Genomic DNA, 15,488 nt, shown 5'->3' with positions numbered 1-15,488 from the left:
TAAGTAATTAAATATGAACAAATAAAAAATGCATAAAAAGGTCTTTCTAAATGTTTTAATGGATGCATGGACACCCTGATAGTTAATATAAACAGTCCCCATAAACCATGCTTACTGTCTGTGTCTGGCAGAACACGTACAGGGCAGTGAAAACACACCCGTACACCCTCGGTGGTCAGGACTCTTAAACCAGGAATAGAGCTTCCACAGGCTTAGTGGAACTTGCCTCCAGCTCCACATGTAAACTAAACACGCGTGCATGGGTGCTCTGTGAGAAGATTTTGTCTAGTTTCGTGCGAGATGTCTCTGGGCAGCTGTAGTGCAGTTGCAACTGTTATTCAGCCGACTTCCTCCCGACAACATGCTCTTCCTGTTGTGTTGCCATGGTGCTTAACAGAAGAAGGAAGAGTTACCCACTTTCAGGAAAAGGAATAAACAATAGATCTTAATAATTTGTTTACACACACACACACACACACACACCACACACACACACACACACGCACACACGCACACACGCATACATACCCCCCCACACACACACACACAAACCACACATACACGCACACACACACACGCACACACACACACGCACACACACACATGCACCACACACACACACACACACACACACACACACACATACACACACACACACGCACACATACACATACACACATCACACACACACACTACATACACACACACACACACACACACACACACACATATACACACGCACACAGACACAAACACACACACACACACACACACACAAACACAAACACATGCACACGAGCACACACACACACACATTCACACACACGCACAATATGAATCACAAAATGACATAAGCACAAGAGGTTCGTGTAAAAAGAAACAGGCCAGCAAACGAATTACAAATGATTTACATTACATCCTTATGCAAAGCAGGAACCCTGTTAGCTAGAACCCTGTTATCTAGAACCCTGTTAAGTGATTACTTATCCAGAGGTGAGTATCCGTGCTGGTTCCATGTACTCGCTTAAAAATAAAGCACGTTGTGCTTGGTGTCATGGTGAAAGTCGCAGGTGAAGCCGTCATGCATGGTTGGAGTTTGAGTGGCACATACCAGTGTCATTCTCAGTAATACATGCCCTGCCTGCAAGCACAGTGAAACACTTCCACAGTGCTGCAGCATTGTGCCCTCTTGGTCCTGTGTGCTCGAGTCCACAGATTTACTCTACGCTTGTGGTCCTTAAAATAATGCATAATGATTAGGACAAGGCTGATGTTTTATTAATAATGTTATATTCTGAACAACATCAACACTTCATTATTTATTATCATGAATTAGCAATTCAGATCTTAATAACATAGCCACTACTCTGTTAATAAATGGCTTACTACTCAAAAATGATCATGCATTTAGCAACGAGCTAGCTACAAGTTTGTTTCTGTGGAACAAACTATATTTTTTGGTAGAATAAAGATAATACTAACTATCATATGGACTTGACCTTTGGTGACATTCTTCACAACCTTATAGAATATATAGTTTAGACTGTAACATTATCGCTTATTCAGCAACCCTCCAGTAGTATAATTGCCCATTAAAAACTACAGCCTGTGACCATAACCTCACAGGACTGAGAATGGACCTTGAATTCTGTCCTGTAAGGTTAAAGGGAAGCATTGTGCATTGTAAAGCTGTCTGAAATGTGAAAGTGGCATCTGTGTAGTGGTCAGGTTCACATTCACTCGCACAAAAGCGCGTAAGCGGCCAGTGAACTGCCACAGACAGCATGGGTCCCCAGTGACATTTCAACCTGGTACATCTATCCTCCCACAAAGACACAAAGCTGTCCTGGATGTGCCCATACTGACTGGGATTTTACAGACAGAGAAAGCGAGAGAGAGAGAGAGAGAGAGAGAGAGAGAGAGAGAGAGCTAGACACACATACACACAGAGAGAGAGAGAGAGAGAGAGAGAGACAAAGAGAGAGAGAGAGAGAGAGAACCACACAAACACACACACATGGAGAGAGAAAGACAAAGATATAGATGGAGAGAGAGAGCTAAACACATGTACACATACAGAGAGAGAGCGAGAGAGAGCTAGACACACATACACACAGAGAGAGAGAGAGAGAGAGAGAGAGAGAGAGAGAGAGAGAGAGAGAGAGAGAGACAACCACACAAACACACACACGGAGAGAGAAAGACAAAGATATAGATGGAGAGAGAGAGCTAGACACACGTACACACAGAGAGAGAGAGAGAGAGAGAGAGAGAGAGAGAGAGAGAGAGAGAGAGAGACAACCACACAAACACACACACGGAGAGAGAAAGACAAAGATATAGATGGAGAGAGAGAGCTAGACACACGTACACATACAGAGAGAGAGAGAGAGAGAGAGAGAGAGAGAGAGAGAGAGAGAGAGAGAGAGACAACCACACAAACACACACACGGAGAGAGAAAGACAAAGATATAGATGGAGAGAGAGAGCTAGACACACGTACACATACAGAGAGAGAGAGAGAGAGAGAGAGAGAGAGAGAGAGAGAGAGAGACATATAGTGAGTGAGGGGAGGGGGGACAGGATTAGAAGTATCACATTGACTTCAAGTAATGCCTGGTTTCTATTCCCACCCATTAATTAACGGAGCACTGAACGCTGAAGTGCGCCGCGTGCACTGCTGCGGCACTTCTTTTCTCTCTTTCTCAACAGTAATATACAAACCAAATACATCATTAGGTATTTTCTCAGCAAATTTTGTTATGTATTTTCCTTATCAAATAATGATGAGCAAATTGAATCGAAGCACTTTTTAAGTGTATCTAAAAACCTCAAATAAACTTCTGTTTGGATATTACATAACTGATCCCTACTCAGTAACTACTACACAGTAACCCAGTAATATAAGACAGTTACTGGATGTCTTTGTTAAGGTATCTCTCACTCTCCGTCATGGACGCTAAGCTTGACGGGACGGTGTTGGGGTCATACTGGTGATGAACAGAGGAACCTGGGCCCAACAGCAGAGATTTTTTAAACACCAGTCACTCGGTGTGTGTCTGCGTGCTGGTGGAACCTCCTCACTGGTTTTCTAAAAATCCATAAGCAGGTTTGGATGTGAATTATTTGCAATATTACAAATCATTTCAAGATCGCCATGAGCTCTTTGGAATAAAAACCAAACATTCATCTAATCTGTCAGCACTTATCAAAATCAACATCTCATCTGACAAAGGTGTTCTACAGGGTCTGCAGAACTGAACTCCTTGTAAAATGAATTATTGCAGGATGTGAAATGCATGAAAAAGAATTTTGCAGAAAACTAATTCAAATTCCTCAATGGGGTGTCAACGCATGATGTCCTGAAGAGTTCTGACAAATCCTATTATACTATTCTTCTCAAGGCCTTTAGAAAGCCAGCACTAGCCTGTGCTTATGTGTTGTGTGTGTGTGTGTGTGTGTGTGTGTGTGTGTGTGTGTGTGCGTGCGTGCTTATATGCACGTGTATGTGTGTATGTGTGTGTGCGTGCATGCGTGCGTATGTGTATGTGTGTGTTTGCCTGCGTGTTTGAGTGTGTGTGTGTCTGTGTGTGTCTGTGTATTGAATAAGTGAAGCCCTTCGGTGTGGTTAAGAAACCTCTAAGAAAGCGCTATAAATGGAATAGCATCCGTCAATATATGAAGAGACTTCTGACCCACTAAGTACGGATGGAAACAGCTTGTGTTCACACGTGCGCATGTGCGCTTGTTTGTGTGTGTGTGTGTGTGCGTGTGTGTGCGTGTGTGTGTGTGTGTGTGTGTATGTGTGTGTGTATGTGTGTGTGCGTGTGTGTGTGTGTGTGTGTGTGTGTGTGTGCACTGAATAAGTGAAGCCCTTCGGTGTGGCTAAGAAACCTCATATGCTAACTATCTTTCACTGAATGAAGTGAAAGGTCAAAGCGAGACCTTGAGAGATGGAGGTAATGGTTTCATTCCCAGTGTTCATATGTGAAGCTACTGGCCTAATGGTGCTGCACAAAGAATGACTCAAGCACGGAACAGGTCTAAAAGTCTTAGACATTTCAGCAATGATTTAAGCAGAATGTCTTATATCATGAGACATAATTCTCCCTTAGTGTGGGAGACAGAGGAGAGACAGAGGAGAGGAGTGAGACATCACAGTCACTGTGACCTCTACATCATTTCTTCATCACTGTGACCTCTTCATCATCACCTGTGCCTGGTCCTCATTAAAGGAGGCACTGGGAGAGACAAACAAACCTTGCTGTGTTTTGTTCCTTGTGATGATGTTGATATGTAAGTCAGCTGTTGAAGTTTTGCTCCTGCACGTTCAGCCACGTTGCCTCTCTCATGGTAGTCAGCGGTTTTGCTGCATAATGAGCTACTTGCCCTTTTATTTTTTTTTTGGATTTAGATTTTCATGTTCATATCTGTCTAGTGAAAGCATTCTGTAATGTTACGTGTCTGTCAGATTGATATATGTGTCACTTCTACATTGCTTTACACGAGCCAGTATTTGTTCTGCATCAACACACACACACACACTCATGCAAACACACACAATCACATTAGCAATCTTCAGGAAAACAACACAATCTACATTATAATCTTGTTAATCTACAGCTAGAAATGAATAGCTAATCTGTAGAAAACGCTGTTTATGAATTAAACACCTCAGACATATCACATTGCTTAAAGGCTCCTAATGGAATAGTGCAATATTCTTTCTAAAGCTTGCATGTCTTCTGTACATTTGTAACACATTTTAACAAATGTGCTGTTAAATTAATAGAACAAAAGAGGAAAATGCATCATTTTCATGGGAACCTGAACAATAGTGTCTGAACCACTAGAATAAACCCAAAGTTTATGGCAGCAGTTATATTAAGAATCCAATTTATAATAGACATCAATCTTGATTGGTTGTCCTGTCAAAGAATATTTGTATTTGTTTTCTGTCAGTTTTATAGATGCCCTCAGGAGTGTTCAGATGAGAGAGATAAATCAGAGAGACAGACTGGCCTGAGAAGAGAAAGAATTGTGGGCTATAAAAAGCCATGCAAGTGTGGGCATAATTACGCCACAGCAACTGTGGGTGACCTCTCTTTGGCAACCGCAAGGTAAATACTCAAGGGCCATCAACAATTTATGAATAAAACATCATATCCAACATGACCACAGTCATGCTTGGCACAGAAGAGAGAGAGAATGAGAGAGAGAAAGAGAGAGAGTTTGAGTCTGAACTAGAAAAACAATCAGTGATTGACAAATGAGTAATTTCTTCTTCCTGAAGGATTTGCCAGTTGTGAACAGTCCTTTGGAACTATGAGCTTTTCAGGAAGGTTCAGGTCTGGTTCTAGTCTGAACTGGACACAGGACACAGGAACATTAAAAACAGTGTTCACAAAGACAATCATTTCAGACCTGCCATAATTACCTCTCATTCCTAACGCCAGCTAGTGCTGTCACCTGACCTGCAGTCAATGTGTGTGTGTGTGTGTGTGTGTGTGTGGGTGTGTGTGGGTGTCATCTCAAGCTCCCATCCCCCCACTTTACAATAAGCCACTCAGACATAAACCCCAGTGGCACTTTACTTATACCTTATTTATGCCCCAATACAAATCAACAACGTGTAGAACTTACTCAGTCGGATACTAAGCTGGATTTATGCTCTGTGATGTTGGGAACATAAACATGTGCTCACACACACACACACACACACACACACACACACACACACACACACACACACACACACACACACACACACACACACCATCCTTCTGTCCTGTCCTTTCCTGAACAATGAGCTGTATCAAGGATTCAGCACAGATGCAGGTTTCCGTATTTCAGATTTGATGATATCACTGGGCTAAATGCATGCATGCACCAGCAAACAAACACAGGCGTGATCATCGAGTGGTAAAATGACATCACTATGTTCCTCTTCTCCAAAGATATACAGAAACACAAAAACAATGACATCAGTGTTTGAGAAGAACATAAAACCTTCTTACCCTCTTTTCACTTACCCATCCCAGAAACCAACACAAAGTCTAAATGACAGACCTCTCTTGAGGAAGCAGCAAAAAAAAATAAAATAAAAATCTAACCTAGAATTTCACCTTAATGAATTTAATCTACAGCAGAGATGCTGTACTGCATTTAGAACTTGTGTTCATGTTTATGTTTATCAGTAGCTAAATAGCCATGTTCTAGACATTCAGTCAGCTCTTTTAGCATATTAACAAGCCTTCAGGTCACGTTCTGGATTAGTAATGAATATCATCACTGTGTAGTGACCTTCCACTTAACAGACATACTGCCTGGACCAACACTGTGTAGTGACCTTCCACTTAACAGACATACTGCCTGGACCAACACTGTGTAGTGACCTTCCACTTAACAGACATACTGCCTAGACCAACACTGTGTAGTGACCTTCGACTCAAGTTTCAAATTTCAAGTTTGGTTTATTTGTCACATACATAGTCATACACAGTATAACTCGCAGTATGTAAATGGCAGTATGTCAACAGACATACTACCTAGACCAACATTGTGTAGTGACCTTCTACTCAACAGACATACTGCCTGGACCAACACTGTGTAGTGACCTTCCACTCAACAGACATACTGCCTAGACCAACATCGTGTAGTGACCTTCCACTCAACAGACATACTGCCTGGACCAATACGTTTACAGCATCAGTGATAAAAATCTCTTTCCTGGTTCTGTAAAAAACATCACATCACACATTCCTTTTCAGTGGTTATGGACCTGTATAAACACCTCAGTAAATATTTTTTTGCAGATGAGTTAACTATTAGGTCCATTAGCAGTGAGACCTCTAGTTCAGCAGAGGTTGTGTCTTCCCTGTCCAGTAAAACCTGCTGCACCGGACTGTGTCAGTTTGACGTTCATGTTCTGATCAAATTCTTTCCCCACTGGACACTGTGGCAACACACAGAACCATAGAAATACAGGTGCATAATAGCTCTCTTTCTCACACACACACACACACACACACACACACACACACACACACACACACACACACACACACACACACACACACAAACAAGTTAGAATTACCAAATTGAGTTTAGGATTATGTATCTTCAGTCTCTGTTATCCTGTCATAATGGAAATCTCAGGCCAGGCGCAGTGACATCAACCTGTGGTCTAATGTGATCTTTCCGCCTCAAGTGCGCTGTCTGCATGCAGGTGTGTGTGTGTGTGTGTGTGTGTGTGTGTGTGTGTGTGTGTGTGTGTGTGTGTGTGTGTGTATGTGTGTGCGCGTGTGTGCATGAGGCAGCCTGTAGCATACGGTTCATCACAGGCCAGACACCTGCGTGACTGAGTAATGTATACAACACACCTTCACTATAACCCTCTCAGACATAACACTTAAACTACAGACCTGAAGCCTCCACACACTCGCCTTAATCTCACGCTCACATATGAAACTTATCTTTCTAACCAGGGTACCCTGAATTATTGCCTGATTATTGATTATTATCAGAGAGACAGAGAAAGCGGCATCCGTCTCAGAGAACGTGAGAGCTTGAATTTAACAGAGTTAAATAAGCTCTCAGCCCACTGCTCCTCAGAGCTGAATGCATCTCTAATTAATACCAGCCCATGCCCGCTGATTACAGCCCCCAACACGGCTGTCACTTCAGCACTGCTGCTCAGGGACTTATTATTTAGAGACACTCAGTGACACACCCATGGCCTGTTTAAAGGGGTGAATTTATACACTGGGAAGAGGGGTGCAAGAATAAAAGGAGACCACAGAAAAATTGTGCTCCCCCCCCCCCCCCAAAGACCTGAAATAAATATTTATATCTTTTAAAAATGCCACATTTGGAAATTGTTCCAAGGTTTGCAATAAGCATGACGTCCACGTCCAGGAGACATGTTTTAGGCAGGTGTCCTCGTGTCCTTCAAGAAGTGTGTGTGTCATGGAACTGGAGCAGCAGAGAGAAAGTTTGTCTGACCCAGATGCTTCTGCAACTGGGCTGTTGTGAAAGTAGGTGCATACAGACCTGTTAGAGGGCCAGTGGCCCACTACAACACTCCTGCTGATCCAGAGGGGTTTCAGCAATCAGGCCATACTGAGAGCATAGTGTACACACACACACACACGCATACACACATGCACACATGCACACACACACACACGCACGCATGCACACACACACACACACACACACACACACACACACACAATTCCAGATGAAACCCTTTTATGACCCTAGGTTATTTAAAAATCTCCAGGCCATCTTAAAAAGAGCATTTTATATATGCAATATTAAAAACAATGAGAGTATAATGAATAGGCTATTATAAAACAATACAGTAGCAACCCTACACTAATTCTGACACAACAGGAAAACTAATAAACAAAAACACTAGGCAGGCATTCCGAACAGGACGAAGGCCTGGCCGAGCATAGCTAGTGATGGCTAACCATGACGGCTGCACGATCACGTCTGAGACCCGTGGCTCATTTAGGAGTGTTATATATTATCGCATTAGATTGTGCTTGTTTTTCCTGCTGTAGTTTTCATTAGGGGACCCCACTCTCAAACATCCTGGGGGGGGGGGGGGCGGCCTTTAATGCATTTTGCTCGCTTATCTGATGAAACACTAAACAAAGAACAGAATCTAAATACTAAATGATCGTGAAGTTGTGGCACTCTCTCTGCCTGCAGATGGAGGGAATGCGGGTGAAGTGAACGCCAACATAAGTCATCATCCCTTTTTCTTTTGGAGCTTCTTTTTAAGGCGTGAGGGCCCCTGAACTCTCGAGGCCCCGTCTGTGGATGGTGTAGCCTCTGTGGTTAACACAGCCATGCACATAAGAACCTGCAGGGCTCTGAGGTTTAACTGATCAGGTCTCCAGTGAGACGGGTCAGATCAATACACGGACCACGATGCTTCTCACCACAGTCTTCGGTCTAAATGGCCGTAAGCTCTAGCTTCAACCCCAGTATCCACAATTAACTTGATGTAGTGGTGCACTGAGATTCATTTCTGACAAATTCTGACATTTTTCTAAAGTACATTAAACACACAGTCTTAACACTGTCTAGTGTGGTAAGCATTTCCTCTTTCACGCTCTGTGGAGATCACTAAAGAGGCCCATATGGCACAGGAATGATGCAACACCTCCACACAGTTATCATGTTAGTGGTCGCCAACCAGTTGAGTGCGACAGACAGGTCGAACTCCCGGACCTACGATGCCAATTGGATCAGCTGGAGGAGCAGCCCGACGGTCCTGATTGTTTTTCCTTCCTTTTCTAAAAATTTGACAAAATAGCTGTCGAAAAGGAGAAGATGTACAACTTTCAACCGGTGCAGGAGAATAAGGGTTTTTTATCACCACAGTTAAGGACCGAACGATTTACGTCAACACAGTGTAGCTTTGCTCAGACGTGGAGACCCAGCTCGCATTGCGCAACGATGCGTCCCACATTCAAGGACACTTTCCCCTGTGAAGTTCATTCCCATCAAAAAAAGTTAAAGGGACAAAACCTTTGCTAAAGGCTCAGAAATCTTTTTTATATGTATTTATTTTATCAGATTTATTTGACGAGCCACCCAGAGCATGTGCACAAACACGGATGGAGGAGATTCAAGGGCAGTCACCGCTGACTTCTTTGTGTTGTTGTTTTTGTTTGTTTGTTTTGTGGAAACTTATCCTGTTCTTTCAGAGCTAGAGTAGCATACCCTACTAGTGCATAATGTGAACATTCAGAACAGTGGGCCTGCCTTCAGCTCACGACACCGACTTTAACAAACAGGCCCAAGTCACAAAGATTAAGGTGGCACAAGAAACCGCAGTGAAGTTGTTTAGTTGGCAGGTGCTGCTGGAGGTTTGTAGCCAAAACATGCTCCAAAAACCGCTATCAGCGTCAGACACATGGTCCATCTTCCAACACAGATCACACTCCACACAAGGTAAATATTCTGATAGGAGACAGGAGGAACACACAGTAACATCACATATCACAGATGTACTCTTTCCTTGCACAGGTTCACTGGCTAAACAGAACAGGCTAAAACAGTTATCGGTGACTGTGTATGTATTGAAATGAGCTGGTACCAGCACTCAAATCCTTGGCTGTTCTTACACAATAGTCTGAACCTAAATCTAGTTTATTGGACTCTATACGTGCAATAGATGCTACAGAGTAGGAAAAATGATTAAGTAAGAAGGTTAAATTTTAATGGGGACCTTAGACTTACCGTTTTGATCGCATCATGTGCATTACAGGTTAAGTACAATCCCAGCATGTTTACAATAATTATTTTTCCACTGTAAACCGCTCATGATAGGAGATGACTGGGAGTATTCCATTAGATATGGTTTTGTTGGAGGTTTATGGCACCGTGAAAGGTTTATGGCTGGAATTCTACTCAGTCTATGGGTCAAAGGTCTTAGCATCAAAGGTCTGACTTCCTGCCAGAAGATGACAGTGTATTTGAATGTAAGACACAGTTCCTGTCCCCAAAGTACTCTCATGAAGAACTGTGACTCTGACATTGATTCAGAGATTTTTTCAAATAAATGCATCTTGACTACACGAGTTAAATGAATCTGTGTTGCACAACTACGGCTACCACGGTTAGGACACACAGGGACAAGTCTTCGATGAAGTAAATAAATATATAAGGTTTGGCAAAAATATGTGGAATGATTCATATTATTTAAGAACAAATATACTAAATATATAGTATAGTAATGAGAAATTAATCAATTTACCAGTAGAAATGAGAATTATGACTGTAATGGTTTGCTTAACTCTCTTGTAAATATATTACAACCTAGTAATTTTCAAAAATAGCATATTTGATGCACAGCATAGATCATAGATAGAAACATTTGTGTTTTAGCAATTTCTTTGTTTTTTAATTCATAATCTATTTGAATTTATATAAATAAACATTTACATTTTATTTAAATTTTGCATAAATAACCAGATTTCTGTGTGGCTACCTTTACTGCTTTTCTCTGTAACATGAGTTTGCAGGTATGGAAACTTCCCAGCCACGCCCCCTGACCTGCCCATGCCCTGCCCCCTGTCCCGCCCCCAACAGCATGGCCATAGTGAGGGCACTACGAAAAAATCAATGACCCCTCCGTGTTATCATTCCTGTCAAGCGAGGGTATATGAGCTCTCCATTGTGGCTGTCGAGAACCGCCTGGAACAATGGTCTACCAAAGTGTCTGAGAAAGACCTTCAAATCGATCACTGCAGCCTGGCAGGGGGACGGTCACGCACAGGAGTGTTACAGCAGACATGAAAATATTGAAAGATTCGTCTGGGGTGACACATGACCCCGTCGTGCTGCCACGGGCACTAACAGTCTGATCCTTCTCCAGCGGCTTGACATTTTTAATCACGATAAGACCTGGGAAAAATGAACACCTCTATAGAAACAAATACGTTGCACAAAGATTTGAACAAAATTCAGTATTTGGCTGCAGACCTTTTCATGTCTTATATCAACAGCTAGAGATGTTTGAAAATCATTATCACGGATCTCAGTGGTGCAATTTTCAGTTCTCTGTAAGATAAGCGGTTGAAGTTGGGTCAGAGGGTAGCGCTTGCGGAGAATTAGTAAACTAGGAGAACATGTCATGTTCGGCACAGCCGGCAGTGACCCATCAGGTCCTTTCTCTCTAATATTTCACCAAATGAACCTTCGGTCTGAGGTCAGGGAAGCTGATACGCTTGGCCGGGCAAAAGATGCTTTGTTTACAAACATGATCCTGGTTCCAGGGAACAGGTGAGGAATATTAAGAAATGTCATCACTTCCTTTAAACTCCAAAAGGGGAAGATTATCATGGGGAGAAAAAGCACAAAACTCTGTGGAACACAGGTTCCTTACGAGTGGAAGGTGAGGTCAGTCCTGGCTGTGGGGTCAAAGTGCATCATGAAGGGCTGCTATCATATTTGCTGTAGATGAATGACAAAGAGAAGAGAGGTCATTGGCCAGCTGGCAGTGGGCAGCAGCGGGTGGGGCATTCCATACATTAGTACAACCTGAGACTGAACTAGGAAGTGAAAAACAGGAGAGCACACTGTGTATTTTTTGGCCTGTAAATCCTGACACACTCCCAGCTGGAGAGAGTGGCCTCACCTGTGTCTTTATCCCACCAATTACCAGTGTGCGTTTCTAACAATGTTTTCAGCAAGACGAGTCTTCCAGCAGTGGCTTCTTTAGGTTATTTCAGGGTTTTGAACAAACCACTGTAGTGCACGCAGTGGTGGAAGCCCGATTGTGCAAAACTGTCATCTGGGCTGCACAAGGACACGCTTGCACACACACCCGGAGCACACACTTGCACACACACTTGCGCACACACACCCAGAGCACACACTTGCACACACACTTGCGCACACACACCCAGAGCACACACTTGCACACACACTTGTGCACACACACCCGGAGCACACACTTGCACACACACTTGCGCACACACACCCGGAGCACACACTTGCGCACACACTTGCGCACACACACCCGGAGCACACACTTGCGCACAAACTTGAGCACACACCAGAGTACTGGGCTGCTCTTCTTACATGGCAGATGGAAAATGTGATGCTTCTGAGAGAGAGTCCTTTTCTCTCTCTGTCCTTCTCTCTCTCATCTCTGCTATCCTTCTCTTTCTCTTCCTCTCTCTCCCTCTCTTGTCTCCCTCACTCCATTTCTCTGTCTCTCTCTTCTGCTGAATGGTCTGTGGCCTGACTTTCGGACAGCCCATATCGGGTGATGGGGAAATGGTGAAAGCTCTGGCCAAGGCACGCTGGCGGTGGAAAATGTGCCTTACCGCTTATCAATATTTCAGCCCTACCTGCGGAAAGCCAACACCTGCCAGTATCTTCCATTGTGTCATTGGACGAGTGGATTGGATGCCCACGGCTTGATATGCCAACATTGTTGGAGCACATGAGTGGTGACGAGAGGCAGTATGCATTATTTAGATGTACTCCACAATGACAAGGGCTGGGGGTAGCGTGGAGGGTTAGTGGTGTGTGTGTGTGTGTGTGTGTGTGTGTGTGTGTGTTGGGAGGGGGGGTTGGCATCAGAGGGGACTTCAGGCAAGAGGTCAAGACGTACAAGTACAGGTGAAATGAAATACACCATGTGGGAATGAACCGTGGTGCACCGTGTTGGAATGAATTCGCTAAACTGTGCCATCACACTTTTCTCTAAGAGTGCTGTTGTGTTCCCAAAAGAACATTGCATTAGTGGTCAGGTCACGCAGCAGGACTGTGATGTGTGTCAGAAAAGGAGGTGTTTCTAACGGCTGACACTGATAGTTTGTGAAGTCCACAGTGACTGCACTCAGCAGAGTGTCAAGTGGTCTTAATGGTGCCGAGAGCAGGAGTCGTGTGGCGTGTGCGGTGGCCAGCGTGCGAGGTCAGTGGCTCACTGGGTAATCGCGCAGAGTGCAAACCGGCTCTGCTTGCACTGTGACCAAAGGTGACACGGGAGTTCTCCATATTCCTCTTCGTTCTCCAAGCCAGCTCCGAGCCTCATCTATTATTCACGGTGACTCGGGGACGCTATAGTGCGGTCGTAGCTTGTCAACTCAGTTACCCGGAAAAGAAAAGAAATTAAATAAAAAATAACCGCCCTGGAGTAGTTCTCCATCGATTTTGCAGCTTCTTGGTGGTGGTTCAGCGGTCCTGGCGCTTGACACGTTGTGCTGCCCTAAACGGTCTGAATTGTGTGTGTCGGCATGGAGCTGCAACAGCATTGTTTAGCCTGCATGGTGAGCTTTAAAAGTACAGTGAAAAGCAGAGAGAGGCAGGCAGACATATTGAAAAGAGCAGTCTCCAGGGAGCCTAAGATCTCTGAGGCAGCTCAAGGGAAACTGGCATTATCACCGAACCGACAGGAGAGCCAGAATGAACGCCCATGAAAGGCGCCCTGTTTATTTCTGGGATGCCTGCATTATGTTCTGTGTTCATTATGTAGCAAACCTGCCCATTCTGTATCGCTCCCTGAGAGCCGTTTTGTACACAGTACACAGTACACAGGTCTACACAGTACACAGGGCCACTGGGTGTGTGTAAATAATACCTGTATGGACTGGTCCAGTTGTAATGTAGCACCAATGCAAAAACACAAGACTTAGCACATAGTTGAGATACACGGATGTGCTTGGGACTGTACGCAACACACATGCCTCGACATTAAACTTGTTTAATTTTATCTTCTGTGGTCCATATTTAGGCTTAAAGGAAATATATGGACATGGAATGTCCATGATAGCCTATGTTTTCAGATATGCATTTCTAGTTCAAAGCACACTTATGGTATGTAATTGGTTCTGTCTGCTTTTGTCATTAACATAATGTTTAAATCATTTTCTACTTAACTGAACCTGAATATTTAGAGTTTGAATACAGGCAGCTAGACAGAAGCAGCAATAGAGAGGGAGAGAGAAACAGCAAGAGAGAGACAAAGAGAGAGAGATGGGCCGGAGAGACGGGACAAAGAGAAATGGTATAAGCGTTTGCTCTCAGTTACAACTCATGTGACATTCCCCCTCTAGACCTATGCGATGGTATAGTCTATCAGCACTATCTCTCTTGGTCACAGTTGTCCACATAATGACCCGGACGTGACCCATACAGCCCTCAAACCCCCCACACACACATACACACACTTCAAATTTACTGGACCATCTTAGCTTGGCTCTCCCATGGGAGAAAAAGGCGGGGGGGGGGGGGGGGGTGTTGGATAACAGACTGTTGAGCCATGATGAGTCATTTCACTAGAACCTTTTGGAATCCGCCTGTGTTGCACTGGGTCAGAGCCAGTCGAGCGTCCTGGTCCCCCTCTCCCTCCCGTGTGGCGTGTTCTAGTGGTCTAAGTGGACTTTGCCGTACACCTAAAACGACTGTTTATATTACATGATATTAGGATATTACTGGATAAGCAGTGAGATATGAATTTATATGTCAGAAATACAGCAGAGGCAATAAATCCACTTCATTTACATACTGTAAATAAAAAAAATCCAATACAAAAACCTTTTTGCTAAATCCGAACCCTTCTCCATGTCCACGGAGCGTGGTCGCTGCCCGCACGCTGCCCTCATTTACCCCCCATGGGCTGCGTGAGTCTTGTGAGTGATTGCTTTTCATGATCGCTTCTTCTCCTTCCATCAATAATCCCATACAGTTCCTGTCACCCGGACAGAGCTGAATACGAGCGCGAGTCGGCCCCGCCCACGTGTTTATATTCCAGCAGTGTGCGCACGGCGTGTCGTCTTTGATTGAGTAAGAGGAGGCAGATCTGTCAGCCTTGTTGACTGACACACACTTATCTAAACTCGGTAAATGTGTGTGTGTATGTGTACGCTCACTGTGTACACAGTTTTTTGTTTTTTTTTCTTTTTCCATGACATGCAGAGGGGCAGGTCAGGAAAGAGGTGTACACAGACACACGC

General features: G+C 43.9%; 1 long non-coding RNA gene across 1 annotated transcript in view; it reads right to left on the bottom strand.

Moving 5' to 3' along the window:
- LOC118241757 (uncharacterized) overlaps positions 1 to 15,488 on the bottom strand; it is a 22,700-nt gene continuing 7,212 nt past the window's right edge. Inside the window, exon 5 of the long non-coding RNA XR_004776346.2 lies at positions 1 to 389. This is a non-coding gene — a long non-coding RNA (uncharacterized LOC118241757). The remainder of the gene's footprint in view (positions 390 to 15,488) is intronic.

This window comes from Electrophorus electricus, chromosome 11 (assembly GCF_041902795.1).
Source record: "Electrophorus electricus isolate QZ-2024a chromosome 11, ASM4190279v1, whole genome shotgun sequence".
Taxonomy (NCBI): domain Eukaryota; kingdom Metazoa; phylum Chordata; class Actinopteri; order Gymnotiformes; family Gymnotidae; genus Electrophorus; species Electrophorus electricus.
The sequence above is the reverse complement of the archived record's forward strand: the minus strand, read 5'-3'. Positions and strand labels throughout refer to the sequence as shown.